The 20,982-nt window shown below is 33.6% G+C and overlaps 1 long non-coding RNA gene and 1 pseudogene across 2 annotated transcripts; both read left to right on the top strand.

Moving 5' to 3' along the window:
* The first annotated feature begins 1,991 nt into the window (after window positions 1–1,991).
* LOC146914775 (uncharacterized) lies at window positions 1,992–3,666 on the top strand (annotated as a pseudogene). The gene is made up of 3 exons (XR_015014390.1): window positions 1,992–2,606; window positions 2,683–2,782; window positions 2,879–3,666. The product of XR_015014390.1 is annotated as an uncharacterized LOC146914775 (transcript).
* Window positions 3,667–3,822: 156 nt separating this feature from the next.
* LOC146914774 (uncharacterized) lies at window positions 3,823–5,405 on the top strand. Its single transcript, XR_015014391.1, has 4 exons — window positions 3,823–3,943; window positions 4,037–4,537; window positions 4,627–4,731; window positions 5,246–5,405. It is a non-coding gene; the product is annotated as an uncharacterized LOC146914774 (long non-coding RNA).
* The last annotated feature ends 15,577 nt before the right edge of the window (window positions 5,406–20,982 follow it).

Genomic DNA, 20,982 nt, shown 5'->3' with positions numbered 1-20,982 from the left:
TCAATTTTTAGGTTGCAGGACTGTCACAGCTCGCCACGGCGAGCAAATGGCTCGCGAGGCGAGCTAGAGGGCCGAACAGGGGGGTCCTGCTCGCCCCCAACTCGCCATGGCGAGTAAGAGCTCGCCTCCCCAGTGATTCTACTCGCCTAGGCGAGCAACTCAGTGGGGAAACCCATTGTTTTGTTCGCCTCAAGTCGTTTCGGCGTTTCGCGAGCGGTTTTCTTGTATAGTCTTTCTAAGAGAAATAAACCCCTCAAACCAAGATCCTAAATGTTCAAGTTTTAAAAGGAGATTTTCTTATAAATGAAACAAGTATTTTGGCAAGTGTGGTAAAGCATGGTATAGATTATTAAGACGCGAGGTGATATAGATTATTATCTTCGCATAGAAGTTAAGTGCCATACGAGTATGGCAAGACGTGAATCGATTTTATATCCATTCACGAAGTAAGTTGAGCAAGCATATAGTTACCTCTAGTGGATCGTCTAGGGATCCAAGGTAAAGAGTTAGCATGCTTAAGTTAATTTTCATGCATAAGACAAAGACTTTTAAGAAAGAAAGAGTGTCATGTCTCTTGTTATCCAAATTGGATTCAAGGGGTTCCCCAAGGGGAATGGTTAAGCCGCAAGGGAGCCGCATTTCACTAAGTTAAGGTGTCGTGTCTTTTGTATACCTTCCAAGGTTGGGTACAAAAGGTTCTCCAAGGGGGAATGGGGTAAGCCGTAAGGGACCCGCACGTTCACTAAGGGAGTCCGGTGCGCTCTTGCTAAGCACTTCACCGGTAGTAAGGGATTATCTTCCGGGGTTACTCCACTCGGGACTAATCCATAAAATGAATTCAAGATAATTGTTTGTTACACGCTAACATAATCAATGAAGCTAACTATGCATTTCTACTATACATGTTTATGTTATGTCATATAGCCTTGGCGTAGATCGTCAAGAACAAGTAGAGACTTGGCGTAGTTCGTCAAGAAGTAGTAAGATAGCAAGAATCACTTAGGTGATAAGAGATGATATGTTGTAGATACAACATATTAAGCAAGTAGAAACAATTAAAGAAAGATATGCCGACGACAATCTTAGGTTACCCCTAATCGTCCGGTTTAGAATCGTATCATGATAGAGATGTAAGAGAGCCTTGATGCTTAGAGTGTACTCTTGGCAATGCGGTTTTAGTTCCCCCTTCACCGCCATGACACGTATAGCATAGAAGCCTATGACAAGTTAAGAATATTAAGACGGCCCTAACAAGCACCGCCGTCTAAGAAAGCAAGTCCCCACACACGTATAATCAACCGACAGGTTGTATTGTAGACACGTTGTGACCGTAGGTTTCCCCCGTGGTTGCCTATAGCCTAGGTTTAGGTGGAACTCACTGAGACATTATGTCTCATCCCAATCCTTATTTGTTTCAGATATCAGGAAGGTTTAGCAAGCTAGTAGCCGGATGGATGTTTCAGCAGGTGTTCGTTCGTACCAGCTGCAGCATGGCATGGATGTTCAAGGATGCATATGACATGTTTTAGGAAATTTGAGTTGTAATCTATTGTACGAACGCATTTGTAACTTATAATATTCATTCGAAGTTTTTATGTTGTAAATTTTTAAAGCACTCCAGTACTAAACTAATACACATGCTAGACTTTCTAGATACGTCTAGTATGGGTGTTACATACTGCATAATTTAGATGTTATGCACGTTGAAAAGAATGTGTTTGAGAATATTTTTAACACAATCATGGATATAAAGGGAAAGACAAAGGACAATGTCAATGCAAGAATGGACATGAAGATAATTTGTAAGCGCCTCTCCTTAGAGTTAATAGTTGAGAATGGCAATATCAAAAAACCGAAGGCAACTTATGTGTTGAATGATATTCAAAGGAAGATGGTGTGTGGATGGATCAAACAATTGAAATTTCCTGATGGGTATGTATCCAACATTTCACGTTGTATCAATGTCAAAGACGAAAAAATATATCCGATGAAAAGTCATGACTGTCATGTTTTTATGCAAAGGTTGATTCGTCTTGCGTCTCGTGGTATATTGCCAAAAGCTATATGGAGGGCATTGACTGAACTTAGCTTATTCTTTGAAGAAATATGTGCAACTGAATTACGTGCTGCAACTATGGAGACTGCAGAGCTTGCCATTATTGAAATAATTTGTAAGTTAGAGAAGATATTCCCCCCAGCTTTCATTGATGTGATGGAACATTTAGTTGTACATCTCCCATATGAAGCCAAGGTTGGAGGACCAGTACAGTATAGGTGGATGTATCCGTTTGAGAGAGGCATGTTATACTTGAAAAGTAAGGTTCGAAATATGGCGAGAGTTGAAGGATCTATTGCAGTAGCGTATATTTTAGAAGAGATTTCGAATCATGCTTCCCTGCATTTTGATCCAAAATTGCAAACAAAGCGTACTACAGTTCCTAGAAATGATGACGGTGGACATAGTATGGTTGATGAATGCTTGTCTATTTTTAAATACCCTTGTCGCCCTAGTGGAAAAGGTAGAAACAGATTTCTGACAGATGTGAGCTTCACATTGCTGAGACTTATGTGCTTGTAAATTGCAAGGAGGTTGAACCATTACTCCAGTAAGTTTACTCTATAACTTTGTAATGAATTTTCACATAAGTTACAATAAATGCTAATTTTTATTATAATCGTCAGACAATTTGAAGACTCACTAAGACAAACATATCCTGATATCACTGATGATCAAGTATTGGAACTTCGGGACAAGGACTTCAATGGGTGGATAAAACAACAAGTCAGTTCCCTCATTTACTATTTAACATACTATGTTAAAATTTACATTTATTGTATTGAATATTAAAATTACTTGTCTTTATAATGATTTATATAGGAGAGTTCTGGCCAAGTTGAGGAAAAATTGATTCGACAGTTGAGCTATGGTCCATCTAAATATGTGACTTGTTATAATGGCATCATAATTAATGGGTACAGATTTCACACCAAGGAAAATGGACAGAATAAAGCTACAATGAATAGCAGAGTATGTGTTCGAGGAAGCATATATGGTGAGAATGATCTAGACGATTATGGCATTCTTGAGGAGATATTAGAATTGTCTTATTTAGGAATTCAAAACAAGGTACTTCTTTTACGATGTCACTGGTTGGACCCAATTAATGGTGTTAAGGTAGATGTGAGATATGGGTTAGTTGATGTTAAGCCCAAATCGAAGCTTCAAACAAATGAGCCCTTTGTGTTAGCTTCACAAGCACAACAAGTTTACTATACAATGTACCCACAAAGCAATGGTAGAGGTAGTGGGGATTGGTGGGAAGCTTGCAAAGTTAGACGAAAACTCTTCGTTGCTGAGAGCTTCAATAATGAACACGCTGATTTGAATCAGCTGGATGCTAAAGATTATTACCAAGATGATGGATCCTTCGGAACACCTGTCGTCGTAGAAGATGAGCAGGTTTTCTTATTTGATATAAATTCCCCAATGGAAGAAGTTGAAGAAAATGATATATATAATCCAGCGGGAGTTCCATTTGATGATAAATTCATAAGTGAGAGTGAGAGTGATGATAGTGAAAATGATGATTCCTTTGATGAAGATGAAGAATTATATGATTCAGATTCAGATAGTAGTTTGTAACCTCACCTTTTTTCAATTATACAGATTCAAATAGTAGCTTGTTTCAGTTTGTTGTTTATTGGTCTTTCATCGTTTTGTTGTTTATTGTTTATTGATTCCTTTGTTGTTTATTGTTTATTGTTTTACGGTTTCATTATGTATTTATTTCCATCAAATTGAGTTTTTAAAGGTTTAATTGTGTATTTATTTTGTAACAAAAATAAGTTCAAGTTGTTTCTAGATATCTTAACATGGCAATCCGAGGTAGAGGAACAAAGCTTGGTAGCGGGAGAGGTCGCAATCCACCAGAGCCTTCCCCATGTATATTAGTTGGACCAGATGTGGTCCTTTTGAAATTAAAACTGGGATACTATTTGCATCAGCTTTTTAAATTATTTTCCTCAATGTATATAGGTGTCCGGAATGACCAAAACAAAAGGCAGAAGCTAGGGATAGATGATGCATCAAAGCAGAAGCATAATTACACTTCTGATTATGAAGATACTAATGAATACTACCCATCCAACGATATTGAAGATGCAGGAGACAATCACCAAGCAGCTGTTACAAATAATGTGAAAAAATGAAAAGGAGTCAGTTTTGGAATTTCCAACAATTTGAGGCAATCAAGCAGAGGAATTAGACATGGTCAAGGGAGAGGTCATAGTGATCTACCGGAGTCTTCTCAACCGTGTACTGGTTCAGCACTACCACCACCATATACGTCATTTTCCGCATCTGATGCAAATAATGTGAAAAAAGGTAAAGGAGTCAGCTTTGGATTTTCCAACAATTTGAGGCAATCAACTGGAGGAATTAGAAATGGTCAAGGGAGAGGTTTTACTGATCCATCGTAGCCTTCTCAATCATGTACTAGTCCAGCAGCACCACCACCACATATATCATTGTCCACAGGTAGCGTTCTTAATTTTGGATTTCCTAATTCTGCTGGATTTCCCAATTCTGCTTAGAATAATTCTGATTTCTATATGCTTGATCTACAGAACCATCTAACTATAGTGGTTGGCGAAGTGTTCATTCCTATGGGAGGGTTGATAAAAGACAAAATCATGGACTGACTAAGGCCGATGAATATAATGCAAGAAAAGGTATTGAATTGATTATATCTAAAGGCAAAATACAAAGTGTCCAGGGTATATGAATTTAATGTATTTGGTTTTATTATTATGTGAGATTGGCATGAATCTGCTTAGAATAATATTGTTTCTGTTTCTGTTTCTGTTCAAATATTGTTTCTTTTCTGCAATTCTTAATTAAGAAACTGATATTCTTATAGGTTATCTTAATTAAGAAACTGATATTCTTAATTAGTGATGTAGATATTTTGTGCAAAATACAAACTGATTATATCTAAAGGCAAAATACAAAGTCTCGAGTTTGAAAGCCTTTCACATATATATTTTGTGCGAGTGAGATAATTATAGGTTATCTTAATTAAGAAACTGATATTCTTAATTAGTGATGTAGATAGATAAACATATTCACAAACTGATAGAAAGTAATGAAATACAATCAGAAGTATGCCTAGTCCTTTCATAAGTCCTTTCTTAATTATTTGATTTCATTCAATTCACGTCGTTATCTTGATATAATCATTGCAAGGTGCCACAACTAATTATGGTGGTTGGGATAGTGCTCACACCACTTTTTATGGCAAGAATGATTGGAAAAAAAGGCAAGATCAAGGTGTGGTTGTGAATGATGAATACTATGCTTATGATGATTGTGCCTACAATTATGGACGACTTTTCTGTTTTTGGTAAGTCTTTTGATCAATGCTTGTTCCATCTAAATGTTGTACTTAAAAGATGCACCGAAACTAACCTTGTTTTGAATTGGGAAAAATGTCATTTTATGGTAACCGAAGGTATAGTTTTGGGGCATAAAATAAGTGCTAAAGGCATTGAGGTGGACCAAGCTAAGATAAAGGTTATAGAGAAACTTCCTCCACATGTTAATGTTAAAGGAGTAAGAAGTTTCTTGGGGCATGCCAGTTTCTATCGGCGTTTCGTAAAAGATTTTTTCTAAAATTTCCAAACCCCTCTGTAACCTCTTGGTCAAAGAAAATGAGTTTAACTTTGATTTTGAATGTCTAAATGCTTTTTGTTTGATTGAAACCAAGTTGGTGACTGCACCAATAATCATTGCACCCGATTGGGATTTACCTTTCGAAGTTATGTGTGATGCAAGTGATTATGTTGTTGGTGCAGTCCTAAGCAATCATCATTTTTTCAAAGATGTGATAGATTAGTCTTTTTATTTTTATATATGATAATTCAATCTTACGAATATTAGTTATTAATTCATATAATTAACTTCTCGTACATCCCACAGGTCCAACTACTAGTTTAAATTAAATATGGTAGACTATATCTTAGATAAAGGTGCTATTTTAGTTTATAAATGTCAACAATGGAGTTATCTTTTTTTACAGAAAAATAATAATAAAGAGATTAGAGTATAGTTAAGATAAAGTTAGAGAGAACTGAGATATATACATAGTGTTTCCAAAGAAAAATATATAGAAAGGTGAATGATATGATCCAGTTGCACATTTATAGTAGTTTTCTTAGGAAAATTATTAAATAAATTTATATAATAAAATTTAAAATTTATTGCAATCTCTATATGGCCATCAAAAAAAGATTCAACAAAATCTAAATCATCAACTACCTTCTCTATATGGCCAGCCTAAAAAAAACTACAATCTCTATATTTCCATGTTTATCTATTTAGAAAGTATACTTGAGTCATTCTTAAACTTGAGTTATGCATGTGTCACCTATAAAAAACCTTATCTATGAACTAAATTTGAGTTATTCTTAACCATGAATTATATTTATGTATCGCCATTGAAAACATGCGTTTAAAGAAGGAAGAACCTTCAGCAGAGGTGATATCTTTATTTCTTTTTTTTTTTGTTTGGGTTTGACTCTAAGGTATGTGTTTCTGCTTAAGAAGGCTTTGATTCATGTCCCCCTTCTTATTATTTTGTTATAATTCACTATTCGACTGCATTTCTATTTAGTTTTGCATTTAAATTTTTATTATAAAAATTTTCTTAAAAGAAAATTCTAAATAAAAATTATTTTTTCCAACAAACATTATTTATTTTCAAAATAATATTTGTTTTTACAAAAGGTTGAAAATTTGAGTTGGAGAAAAAGTTGGACCTCAGCAGAGCCCATCAATAAATCAACAACAGTGGGCCTGAGACCCAATATAGATTCACTCAAAAGAAGAAAAAAAACACGAGGCTTTATAAGAGGCCTAACAAAGGGGGCTTTTCAATTTGAGGTTTTTTGGACAGATGTAAACCTAACACAAACCCTTCATCTGATAGAACTCTTATAAATGTTGAGTTGTGCTTACCTTCACAATTGCAAATTCTTGCGGCGCATCTGAAACTTTATCTTCCTACATATCCCTGTTATCTCATATTTACAGAGATTTGGTAATATGATATTTCATTATCTATATATTTATCACTATTATATATTTAAGATATATTCTCACACGCACAAATACAAATTTTTGTTGAATGACACTCACATATATACTTAAATAACTGAATTTATAATGATGATATTTTAGGGAGGGTGCATCAATTGCAGCTTCATATATATTTAAATATAAGTCATTTATCTGATTCTTTCATTGATTAGTTACATCTTTTCTTTTATCCAATTAAATTTTCTATTGTTTTTCCTCTATTAGATCTACAAGCTATGTAATATAACTCGATTCAAAGGCTATCATGTATTTTCTCTGACGACTGCGATTTTTTTATTTAAATATGAGAACATCAACAAAGAAAGATTAATTGTTCTGCTGTTTTTTTTAATAAAGGTAAAAATAATGTGTTTTTTTGTGTGTGTCCTCTTTCACATTTACTAGTATTATTCATTTTTATTTAATATTTTAAATTGAGAAATATTGTCTACTTTTTCTATGAATTTGTGGCATTTATGTGCCAGATAATAATGTTTTATATATTTCTTCCAAATGACCAATAATGTTTATTATGTACTTAACTTACCTTTTAACTTATTATTGAAAGGAACGGTTTATAATGGAAAAATGATTTAGCAACTTTGATGAACTGTTGATGTATATGAAGCTGTAGTTGTTTTTGTTGTTATAAGGGATTATGCTTGAACTTCATGATTTTTGAATCAAAATTCATATGGCATATATGTGATATTTTTGTCATGGTCTTGACCGTGTAACCTGGAATTGAGTAATTATTGAATTTTTGGATTCTACGTTTAATTCAATTCAATTCGGATATAAATTTCTATGATTCGGATTAGACATGGATCCGAAAAACACGTTTAAAGTTTGGAATGTTAAGCTGAAAATGACTTATGGGTTTGACATGAATTTTTCCAGAATAAGCTAAAACGTGAATTTAAGTTGGCGAATGGTTCCAGAACTTAATATGAATGTTCAAAGGACTGAAGAAGTGTTTGTTTTGAAGCTGAAATGCAGAAAATTAGAAGCTAGACGCAATGGGCTGAAATAATCCGTTTTGCAGAAGAACGATGAAGGAGCTGACAGGAGTTTATTTGGGACTTAAATGGTGTATAGGATTCAGGAAAATGCTAAGGTGAGTTCCTTTGTTAGTAAACCCTCCATTTTTGGGTAGTGAATTTATTCCACATGAATGACAACCTTTGAATTAGAATGATTTGATATAGTTAGTATGGTTATGGTGTTAGCTAGCACTAATGATTTAGCTAGACACCCTTTTTAATTTGTTCTAAATTCCTTTATGTTAATGTGTATGTCTTTGCTAGCACTAATGATGGAGGATAGAATTAAGGCAAAATAGTCGATACACACACACACACGAGCGCGCACACACACACACACACACAATGGAATCCATAAGCTCTCAGTGGATGTAGAGTATATAAGAAGTGAAGGACTCGAATGCCCGAAATGAGCCGGATATTGATGCTTGAACTAGTAAGTGAACTAATTAAGGAAAAGGTAAATTATTTTGGAGCAGACAAGGGAACCCCCTCAGTGCGAGCATTGAATGGAATCTTAAATACGTTTGGCCTACATTTTATTTTAAATTATTCGGAATACAAAGGTACACTAACTTATTGTGTAATTTCTTTTTCGCATGCTAACCATTATTGTGTGTTGAATTTAGATATGGTGAAAAGGCAAAAGAGGTAAATATTTTGAATAATTGGATGTGCCCAAAGTGTAGAGGCATGTGCAACTATAATGTTTGCAGGTAAGTTGTGGTTCTGAACATGTTTTATGATTTTGGGGTTGGGGTTTTCCTTTTGCTACATTTTGTGTGTTAGGTCTTAATGAAGATTGACCATGTAGGAAACTAAATTGTCTGCCATCTACTAGGGCACTTGTTTGTATAGCCAAGGCATTTAGTTTTACATGTCTATCAGAAATGCTTAGCAAGAAGGCACCTGAAAATTTGGAACTTATCAAGAGTAATAATACCGATGATGAGCCTTTAATGGAAGATGCATTGGGATAGTGGGAAAGGTGGTTTTCTCTCCCCATTTTTACGTATTTGTCTCAATTATTTTTCTTTATTAGATATTTAAGAAGGCTATTGTTTGTCTATGCAATTTTATTTAATGGTGGCAAGAGAAAAACCGTGTTGATTATCATTGTATATTAAATATTTGAATTACATATTTGTTTATCCTACACGAGGTTTTAGTAGAAGAGAATTATTAGAGGACCCGTTGTATGGTAAAGGCTACTGAGGATTGGGATGGAAATGATTTCTTTTATGATCCTAGTCCTTTCTCTTCAAATCATAAAATAAATTGGGTTGACACTATTGTTATTGGTGACAATCATAATGATAGCTTGAATTCCCATATGGACATAGAACAACTTCAAAAACTTGATAATTATACTATAAGGCCAGAGAGAGAAATAATTGAGGAAGAAATTTCTTTTCCCTCTGGACCAAACATTGAAAATGTATTGGACATTGAGTTCCAACGAGATAATGCTGCGACTGCAATGCAGTTTGTAGACTTTTCCACAATGATTGGGAAGGTATGCATTTTCCATGACATCCTTAATATTCGTTGGATATGTGGTAGTTATGTGTTTATAATTTTGAATTTTCTCTCAAGTCTTGTTTGATTAATTTCAACATAGTGATGCATCTAGTAATTGACCAATTGAATAAATTGATCCTTCAATTCGTTTAAACTTATCAATGGTCGCAGATTAATGATATTGTTTAAACATAACTCCATTATATCTGAGTCTATTCAGACGATATCATTGATTTGTGACCATTGATATGTTTAAACGAATTTGGAGGATCAATTTATTCAGTTGGTAAATTACTAGATGCATCATTATGTTGAAATTAATCAATCAAGACTTAAGAGAAAATTCAAAATTATAAAGACATAACTAACTACCATATATCCAACAAGTATTAAGGATGACATAGAAAATGCATACCTTCCCAATCAATGAGTTAAAATCTACAAACTGAATTTCACTCGCAGTATCTTCTCGTTGAAATTCAATGTTCAGTACATTTTCAATGTTTGGTCCAGAGGGATGAGAAATTTCTTCCTCAATTATTTCTCTCTCTGGCCTTAAAGCACTATTATCAAGTATTTGAAGTTGATCTATCTCCATATGGGAATTCAAGCTATCATTATCATTATCATGTATAACAATAGTGTCATCCCAATTTATTTTATGATTTGAAGACAAAGGACTAGGATCATAAAAGAAATCCTTTCCAGCCTAATCCATGATACCCTTTACCATACAACGAGTAATGCAATAATTCTCTTCTACTAAAACCTCCTGTAGGATAATAACAAATATGAAATTCAAATATTTGAAATATAATGATAATCAATAGAGTTTTTCTGTTGTCATCATTAATTGAAATTGCATAGACAAACAAGAGTCTTATTCATAAACAAATAAAGAAAACTTATTGCAAAAACTACATTAAAATGTGGAGAGAAAACAACCTTTCCCAACGCATCTTCCATTAAAGGCTGAACATCAATATTATTACCCATAGAAAGTTCCAATTTTTCAATTTCCTTCTTACTAAGCATTTTTGACACACACATAAAACCAGATGTCTTGGCTATTCGAACAAGTGCCCATGTAGGTGGTTGGTCCATTAGTTTTCTGCATGGTCAATTTTCGTTAAGATCTAACACACAAAATGTTACAAAATGGAAACTCCAACACCAAAATCATAAAACATGTTCCAAACTACAACTCACATGCATACACTGCAACTGCAAATAACTCTACACTTTGGGCACATCCAATTATTCAAAATATTTACCTCTTTTGCCTTTTCTCCATATCTAAATTCAACACACTGTAATCGTTAGCATACAACAAAAAAAAACATACACACAATAATTTCTTGTACCTTTGTACTCCAAATAATATAAAATAAAACGTGAGACAACCCTGTTTAAGAGGCATTTTGTTCAAAGCCTTAAGAAACAAGACTTCCTTTTTCTTAGATTTTTGCATGTAGCAGCAAAAACCTTTATTTCTTGTCGGCACATTCATGTGGAAAATTTAACAATATTCATGTTAGCATCAAATTGAACTTTAAATTTAAAAATAGAATATGTACAATATTTAGCTTGTCAAATCAAGCCTCTAAATATCTTCAAATTGCATCTAAGAATAAAAAAATGAATAAAAATAAAAAAATCAAGAAACACACAGAGTAAACCTTCAAATATCAATAACCACACACACAATTATTTCAATTTATCAAATTAACTAGGGGCGTAGAAAAGGTATGCAATCACAATATGGGTCCTGAGATGACAATATAAAAAAACCAATTCATAAAAAACCGATTCATAATCATGTATACACCCAAAAAAAAAAACCGATCCATAAAAAACTGGTCAAATTTCACATTAAGAGAGAGTGTCATGCCAAGTAGAGGCAACATTAAGCACAAAATATTGTTGAGAATTTGTGTTTTCTTCAACCATGCACACTTCTTACTCATATATGTGTTCCCTTAATTCATAAGTTAAATACCATACAAATATGAAACTATGAAGCTCATGTAAAAACTTGGACACCACATTAACAAATAAATAAATTTAAACAAGAAAAATGTAAATAAATAGAAAAATATAAATGATTCTTAATGATATGTTATTATCAAGGTGTTTTTGTAATTAAGATAACCAAATAAATAATAAACTATCAAGGTGTTTTTGCCAGGAACACGGGATTTTTTTTCCAACTCGAATTCCACCAGATTTCTTTCCTTTGAGATTGATTCGTGGTGAAAAAAAATTAGGTTTCATGTTGTTGTAAGTGGTGTAGAGATTCAATTGAATTGAAGTATGTGTAGAAAATCAATTGAATTGAACTGAATTGGTGCAAAAAATCAATTGAATTGAATTCTCAGACACGATTAAAACAATAATTGAATTGGTGTAGAAATTCCTAGTAGTCAATAAGCTAGTCAAAGAAATTTCAGGGAATTAAAGTATGTGTTTATTTTGTTTTGGATGTATACAGTCGAAAGGCCAACGATGGAAACACGTTGTTGTTGAAGGAAGAGGAGGAGAGAGTGTGAGATCATGGTGTGAGAAATGGTGAAGGTGTGAAGGGTATTTATAGGAGAAATTTGTGAAGATTTTGGTTCATAAAGTTTAATGACTCTTAATTTTGAGTCAAAAATGTGTTCAAAGGGTTTTACCTTTGAAAAATGTGTTCCATGAGTTACTCTTTCCGTCCAAAACTCTGACAGGTTTCAGATTATATAATCTGAAATTATCAAAACTATTCAGGTTAAAATAAGTCAAACTACACAATTTGTAGGGTGAGGGATATTTTGGATTATAAAATCTGAAAATATTACGTACAATATTTTTTTTGTATGGTCTCATTGCACCGACAATTTCTGTGGTCCACAATGCCCAAAAACTTCTAAAAACAAGTGTGCCTATTTTCAAACTAGTAAACCACACAACAACAAAAAAACCCATGGAAATTTCTATGATTGATCTGAACACCAAGCTAGATACAGTTTCCTACAATGGAAGAAAATCACCCCATTGTTCTTGACTCTCACTTATGTCAATCTCTTCGAGTAGAAGGACCAACTGGATCGAATCAACTGTCAACTCAACCACATTGACACAAGAAAGGTGGATGAGGTTGAGTATCGTCGTCCATCGACCAACTCAGCTGACATTGTGCAGTTCAGCAGTTGAAGCACACGAATGACGACGATGTGAGAACCATGTTCTCGATCTTTGGTCATTACATTACTAAAGGACTGATCGATTTGGACGCTTCATTGATCAGATATGTTTGATAAATACAGAAAAGTTTGATCCGACCAAGCAACTACGAAGAGATCAGGGCTCTGCTGGAGGGACCAGACGAAGACATTAATTTAGCTGATATGTTATCTATTATGTGTTATTTTATTACGTGTTTTATGTTGTTGAATTATGTTGTTAAAATCAATATATCTATGGTCAGTTAACCTGAATTCTCCTAGAATATATCTATGTTTTATTTTGTTTTTTCCCTCTTCTTCGTACAAATTTATTTTTGGCTACACCTAAGGAACACATTCATGAAATACGAAGAGAAAAGTTGTCTTCTGAAGATCTTCATCATGTTGTCAAATATCTCTCCACTAAACTTTACGCTAGAGATGTTTATTTAAAAAAGTAGATAGATAGAAAATAGAGATCTTGACCATGTTGTCAAATATCTATCCACTGAACTTTACGGTAAAGATGTTCATTTAAGAACATAGATAGATAGATAGAGAATATAGATCTTAATCATGCTGTCAAATATACCAAGATATATAGCTTTCAAGTCCGGATCAGATTATATAATCTGAACCAGTTCAACACGAGTTTTTGTGTGGTCCACATTGCACCGACAATTTATGTGGTCCACGATACACAAAAATCTCTATAAATAAGTGTGCTACGTTCATTTGTGGTAAAACACAAGAAAAAATTCTCAAAAATCTTCTGAACGATATGAACACCAAGAGGTTGCTATAAGCTAGATTGTGTTGTCTTGGCAATGTAAATATGTTAGTTGGCAAGGCAATAGGATACAACTCAAAACAATCCTCTTGAAACACCTTATCTTTCATCATTATGTTACAGATCTGATTCGAAAGAGGTTATTATAAACTTGATCCAGTTGACCTGCTGATCAAAATATGTTAGTTGGCAGGTCAGCTACAAAAGTTTCGAGACTTCTGTTATTGTGTTGTTTTAAGCTGTTTAATTATTTTTCTACCTTTTTTTAATTTTTTCCTATGTCATTCGCCGTGAAACCTACTAAAAATCAAACTTAAACACAATCTGGTGCTGTTCGGATTGTATAATCTGAAAATATTACTAGGGATTCAGATTGTAAAATCTGAAACCTCCAGATTAGGTGGACTCTGGCGTTGAAATATGAAAAATGTTTCTTTTGACTGTAGTTATGATCTAATTCTAGTTTATGGCTATAAATAGCATTGCATGCTTCAACAATTTCTTTCATACTTCACTTCCCATATTTTCTTACTCTTTCTTAAACATTTTTTAGTTTTTTAGCAGTGTTTATATGTCATGGTCCCTCCTGACCGTTCATAGAATCCTTGCAATTGCATTGCATTTTTTGCGCGGATTATACAACGATCAGTAGAGACCTTTGACATCAAATACAACACAGAAAATGTAGTTAGTGTAATTTCGGATTTTAGAATCCGGACAAATGGTATTTTTGGAAATTTTATGGGGCGTGAGAGAATAGCATAGGGTGGGAAAAGTAAATCTCTACTTTTTTATAAGTGGATGAATTGGGCCCATCCATATTTTTAAGGGTATTACTTTTCCCACCCTACAGGTTTCTCGCGCGCCCTGCTTTTTTTTTCAAAAATGCCCTTGTGCAGTCTGGATTTTAAAATCCGGATTTATGTTTACTATTTCGGATTTTATAATCCGGACAATTCTTATGTATAATTAGCCATCAGACTCTCTCACATTTCAGCAGTTTTGAGTTTTGCTTTTAAAAACAACAAAAAAACTAATTAAAAAAAATGCTAAAAGCCTGTCAAATAAAATATAAAAATATCACCAAAAAATTCTAAAAATCAAATAAAACTAATGCAAATTTTTTCGGATTTTTCTCAGAATATGAAAAATTAAAAAAAATGAAAAATGGGTCGAAACGACTAAGAACAGGTAACAATGACTCAAAACAGAAGGATGAGAGTTAGAAAGATTAATATTGTCCCTAAAATGACTATACATGTTACAATTATGTTTAAAATATATGCTGATACAGTTCGGATTATATAATCCGAACTGTTTTTCCCTTGAAAAAGCGTGTTTATGGGGTGTTCGTATTATGCATCTAATCCGGAAAAATCATGTAGCGTGCCCTATTTTTTGAAGTTTCTGGATTACAAAATCCGGAAAAATCCGAATTTGTGAAAAACTCAAATTTTCATTCTATAACAAAGGAAAAACTGAATGCGGATTTTAAAATCCGGATTGCATAGGGGCATTTTTGGAAAATTTACAGGGCGCGCCAGAATTCTGCAGGGTGGGAAAAGTAATACCCTATTTTTAAATAGATGGATTGAATCCTATTCATTAAAAAAATTATTTGGTGGATGGATTGGATGGATATGAATTTGATGGATCATATTATCATCCATAACATTGAGGGGGTTTTGCCTTTGTTTAGTTGTAGTGCCCCTACCGAAGTGTTGTTTTTGTTCGCTGTTTGTGCTCATCTTTCATTGTTCATGAGGATTGTAGTCTAATCTAATTTGATTTTAACAAAAAAAAAAAAAAAATACACGCATTTCCCTTACACAAGTTGCACTCTACCACTAAGCCAACATGCATTTGTGACATATTAACCCACCAAATAAATATATCAAAAGTTCTTCTTCAAAAAAAAAAATATATGGAAAAATTATTTTAGGGGTCATTTATCATATTTATTTGTAACAGTGAGCCTTAATTTATTTTTTGTCTCATTCAAATCTTTTTTTTAAATGTTTGCAAGTTAATCTTTTTTTTTTTTTTTATTTTCATTAAAAACAACATTAATGAGGTTAGCCACATATATTAGGGTTGATATTTTTAGGTTTTGGTTTGAATTTTTTGTGTTTGATGAAAAATATGATGATGGTTAAGATGATAAACATATGAAGAAGAAGATGAATATTTATAATATTGTATAAAATTATTTAAAATTATTATTAAAAAAATTAAAAAAGGGTTAACTTGTACACATTTTACCAGATAAAGTATTTGAACGGAATAATGGACTCAAGTGTTACAAATAAATAAGTTAAATGACCCTTGGAGTAATCTTGCCTAAATATATATTGTCAGAGTTATTTATTTATGTTGTTATTTTTTCTTTTGTTCTTTAATTTGCACATTAAATAGTATTAGTTCTCATATCAATTCAATTAAATTCAAAACAGTTTTAGCATGAATCAAACTAATTTCATACAAGGTCATAATATATGTAAGGTCTAGGGTTCAAACTCCGTCCATACAAAAAAAAAACTAATGTCGTACAAGGTCATTCTTGAAAACTTTATCACCGCACCAAAGAAGCACATTTTTTTTTTGGAAGGAAGCACGTGTGTTATCAAATAGTCCGAATTTGCTTGAGTTGAAGCTTGGTTTATTCGACTTATCCTTTGATTTCTCCTTCTGAAGTTCAGGGCAATCAACAATGAAATGTCCAGGCTTCTAATAGTTGAAGCATTCCTTCTGACCCTCTTTCTTGGAGCCTCTATAACCACCTCTCTTGCTCAGGAACTTCATGTTCTTCTTAGCCAGATATTGAAGCTTACTAGAAAGCATAGCCATCTTCTCAGAAGGATCTTCATTAGAATCTCTATCAGGTGATTCTTCTTCAGATTCAGTGACTTTGAGAACTTTAGATCGCTTTCCCTTAGATGGAAAAGCAATAGATTTATTCTTCTTTGAAGACTCATGCTCATTCAGACTCATTTCATGAACTTTGAGAGAGATGACAAGATCTTCAACACTTAAAGTGTTTAAATCTTTAGCTTCCTCAATAGCAGTAACCGTAGGTCTCCTTCTAACAGGCAAACTTCTCAGTATCTTGCTCACATGATCAGAAGCAACATAACTTTTCTTCAGTATTTGTAATCCAGAGACTGGGGTCTGAAATGTTGAGTACATTTCCTCAATACTTTCATCATCCTTCATCTTGAACAACTTATACTGAGCAGAAATATGTTTCTTTCTATCAACAACAGCTCGTTCTTCATCAAGGACCAAATCATCAACTCCTTCTTCAAGAATATCCCATAGTTCTTCATCTAAACCCATGATGTAACTGTACATGTTGGTTTTCCACCAAGAGAATTCGTTAGGATCTGCATTAAACTTTGGAGCTTTGCCAGAGTCAGGCTTCTTAACACCATAATCATATGGAACAGCATTGTTGTTCTGACCAGAACAAGAGCTTTCACCAGACATGTTTTTCTCAGATCTTTTCCTGTTACACTGTTAAGTGTTAAGACAATAGACCAAGGCTATAGGTACCAATTGATGGTGAGAAAAACACAAGAAGGGGGGTTGAATTGTGTTAGCTTTTTCTTCGTTTTCTCCTAAATTGAAATCACAATTCAGAACCTGATAGATTTCAGCTTCTAAAGTGATGTTCAGAATCTAAATGCAGCGGATAAAAACAGAGAGAAAGAGAAAAGAAAGACACAAAACAATTATACAGGTTCCTTCCACAAACCAGAAGTAGTCATGTCCCCCTTGCACTTCGAAAGAAATTTAACTAAAATCAAATATCTGATTACAACTACTCACTGCTAAAACTAGCAAGAGACTTCAAACAACTCAAGCACAACTGCAAGAGATTTCCTATGCTCAAGAACAAAATCAAGAGACTTCCTATGCTCAAGCACAACTGCAAGAGACTTCTATTCAAACAGAATTACAAAGAAAATTGTTTGAGGTTGAACACTTGATATACAATCAAGGTGTTTACAATACAAATCAGATACAGACTCTTAAGACTCTAGAATTTCTAAGATATGAAAGTTGTTAAGAAATTCTAAGTGAACTTTGATATGAAAACAATTTCAGCAGAGTTTTGGCACTTGTAAAATTGTTGTGAGTCACTTGGAAATCTTCAAGTCTTCACTCCTTTATATAGAGCTATGAAAGAGACGTTGATGATTGCCAGCACATCAAAAAGAGTCGTTTGAAGCTGATCAAATCACCAATGATCTGTTGCCTGATATGGTTATTGTCCTATGGAGGAACAATTTCAATCCATTTCAAGTATAAAGGAATACCAGTGTAGTCACAACTGTTGTTCTTGTACTATTGCAGACACAAAATAGAGTAATGGAGGTAGTGGTTATACAATTGTACTATTGTCATTTTCCAACGTTCTCCAAAGAATAAGCATCCAATGCCTTCCAAAATCCTCTGATTTACCCGTTGCATCAGGCTTCCATTCTTCTGCAATGATAGGCATGATTAGAATAGCTCTTTGACACAAACTGAAGCTTCTAGTTATCCAGCTTCTGATGATCTTTAGCTCCTGATGACGTCAGGTTCTGGTGACCAGCTTCTGAGGAGAGTGCTTCTGATGACGTCAGCTTCTTCAGGACCTCTTGTCTTCAGAACCTCTTTCTTCAGAACCTCTTTCTTGCAACACAAGCTTCCTTTTGTAGTTTCCATTGCTCTCATTTGTTCTTCAGAACCTATGCTTGAATTAAAGATACTAAATTTTTTGTCTATGGTCCTACAAACTTGAACAAATATTAGCGTATCCAATTGACAATTTTTATTACCTTGTCATCATCGAAACTCAAAGGGTAATGTTAAACATATTTTGTTCCACAAGAAAGGCTGGTATTTATAGTGAGAGTTTCTATTTAGGTTTGGGCTAAAAACATGGGTTTTACCCACAAGAAAGCATAAAATTACGCCTGCGCCCCTTGCATTTCAAATGCCCGGGGAGCATGAGCAAAGCTCTAGGCACATGAGTGTGTACCCAAAGCCATGCTCTAGGCGCACGGTAATGTATTCTAGAGGCATGGCAAGAATTTTCCATGCTTTAGGCGCATGGTAAGCCTTCTTGGGCCAAGTTTCTCCGATTTTCCATCGTTTTAAGTTTTCGTCTTCAAATAATTTGCCTCAGAACTTGGGAACAGAATTCCTCCCATTGTAAAGTCTCAAGAGGCCTCCTAAATCTTCATTCTTGGTCTTTCCAAAGTCTGCACAAATTTTTGGATGTTCATGATTTTCCAATTTGCATTATTTCTTCATGAATTACTTAAAAACCCCCTAAAATTGCTATGTTTTGGGAAAACTATAATTACAGACTCAAATATAGAAAACATCACAAAAGTCTCGAAATCATAGGCAATCGTTCTAATAGTCCTCCTATTTGCTGCTAAAACCTACTGAAAAACATGCTTATAATAACGTAAGATGACCTATCATCAACCACAAACTCACCATTTCCACTAATACCCTCCACAACCAATTACCCAGTAAAGATAAATTAAAACCTCCATTATCACTTTCTAAACATAAAGTGTCCCATTTTATCACACCCCCCCCCCCCCCCCCTCCAAAAAAAATAGTACTAAAATTATAGTTAAGAGGAAAAACGATACCTGAGGGAGCCTTCAAGAAGAAACGAAAATAAACTTGTATGGAGGATGGTACATTGGTCTCCAAAATATTTTCTTTAAGATGCTAAGCTTGCCTACCACCAGGGATAATTAAACCTTAGAGCTTGAGAGAAGTACGCTTCGAGGTACCAAGCCAACACCACCAGGCTAACCCAAGTGGGTTAGGTCTCCAAAAGCTTAACAAATTATATGAAATTTGTTCATGAGCATATCTACAGCGTTCCTTCACTTGCTACCACATATATGGATTTTATTTCATTTTTATTTATTGAGTATTTTCTGTCAAAATTAATTTAAGGAAGTGATAGATTAGTCTTTTTATTTTAATATATGATAAGTCAATCTTACAAATACTGGTTATTAATTCATATAATTAAGTTCCCGTACATCGCACAGGTCCAAGTACTAGTTTAAATTAAATATGGTAGACTATATCTTACATAAAAGTGCTATTTTATTTTAAAGAAAAATATAGAGAGAACAGAGAGAAATACTAGTGTTTCTAAAGAAAAATATAGAGAAAAGATGAATGATATGATCCAGTTACACATTTATAGTAGTTTTCTTAGGAAAAGTATTAAATAAATTTATATAATAAAATTTAAAATATATTGCAATCTCTATATGGTCGCCCAAAAAAGGATTCAACAAAATCTAAACCATCAAGTACGTTGTCTAAATGGCCAGCCTAGAAAAAATTACAATCTGTATATTGCTATGTTTATCTATTTATAAAGTATACTTGAGTCATTCTTAAACTTGAGTTATGCATGTGTCACCTATAAAAAAACTTTATCTATGGTCTAAATTTGAGTTATTCTTAACCGTGGATTATGTTTATGTATCCCTTTTAAATACATGCATTTAAAGAGGGAAGAACCTTCAACAGAGGTGATATCTTATTTTTTTGAGCTAAAAACATATGTTTCTGCTTGAGAAGGCTTTGATTCGTGTCCCCCTTCTTATTATTTTATTATAATTCACTATTCGACTGAATTTCTATTTAGTTTTGCATTTAAATTTTTATTATTAATTTTTTCTTAAAAGAAAATTGAATTTTTTTCCCAACAAACATTATTTATTTTCAAAAAAATATTTGTATTTACAAAAGGTTGAAAATTTGAGTTGGAGCAAAAGTTGGACCTCAGTAGAGCCCATCAATAAAACAACAAAAGTGGGTATGAGACCCAACATAGATTCACTCAAACGAAGACAAAAAAATTTGGGGCTTTATAAGTGGCCTAACAAAGTGGGCTTTTCAATTTGAGGTTTTTTTGACATATATAAACCTAACACAAACCCTTCATCCGATAAAACCCTTATAAATGTTGAGTTGCGCTTACCTTGACAATTGCAAAGAGCTTGCGGCGCATCTGAAACTGTATCTCCCTCTGCATCTCTGTTATCTAGTATTTACAGAGAATTGGTAATCTGCTATTTCATTATCTATATATTTATCACTATTAGATATTTAAGATATATTCGCACACGCACAAATACAAATTTTTGTTGAGTGACACACATATATACTTGAATGACTGAATTTATCATTATGATATTTTCGGGAGGGTGCATAAATTGCAGCTTTATATATATTGAAATTTAATTCATTTATATGATT

The sequence above is a fragment of the Medicago sativa genome, chromosome 6 (genome assembly GCF_051527215.1).
Source record: "Medicago sativa cultivar Bolivia chromosome 6, Bolivia_mono, whole genome shotgun sequence".
In the NCBI taxonomy this organism is placed as follows: Eukaryota; Viridiplantae; Streptophyta; class Magnoliopsida; order Fabales; family Fabaceae; genus Medicago; species Medicago sativa.
This window is presented reverse-complemented; position numbering and strand designations above follow the sequence as displayed.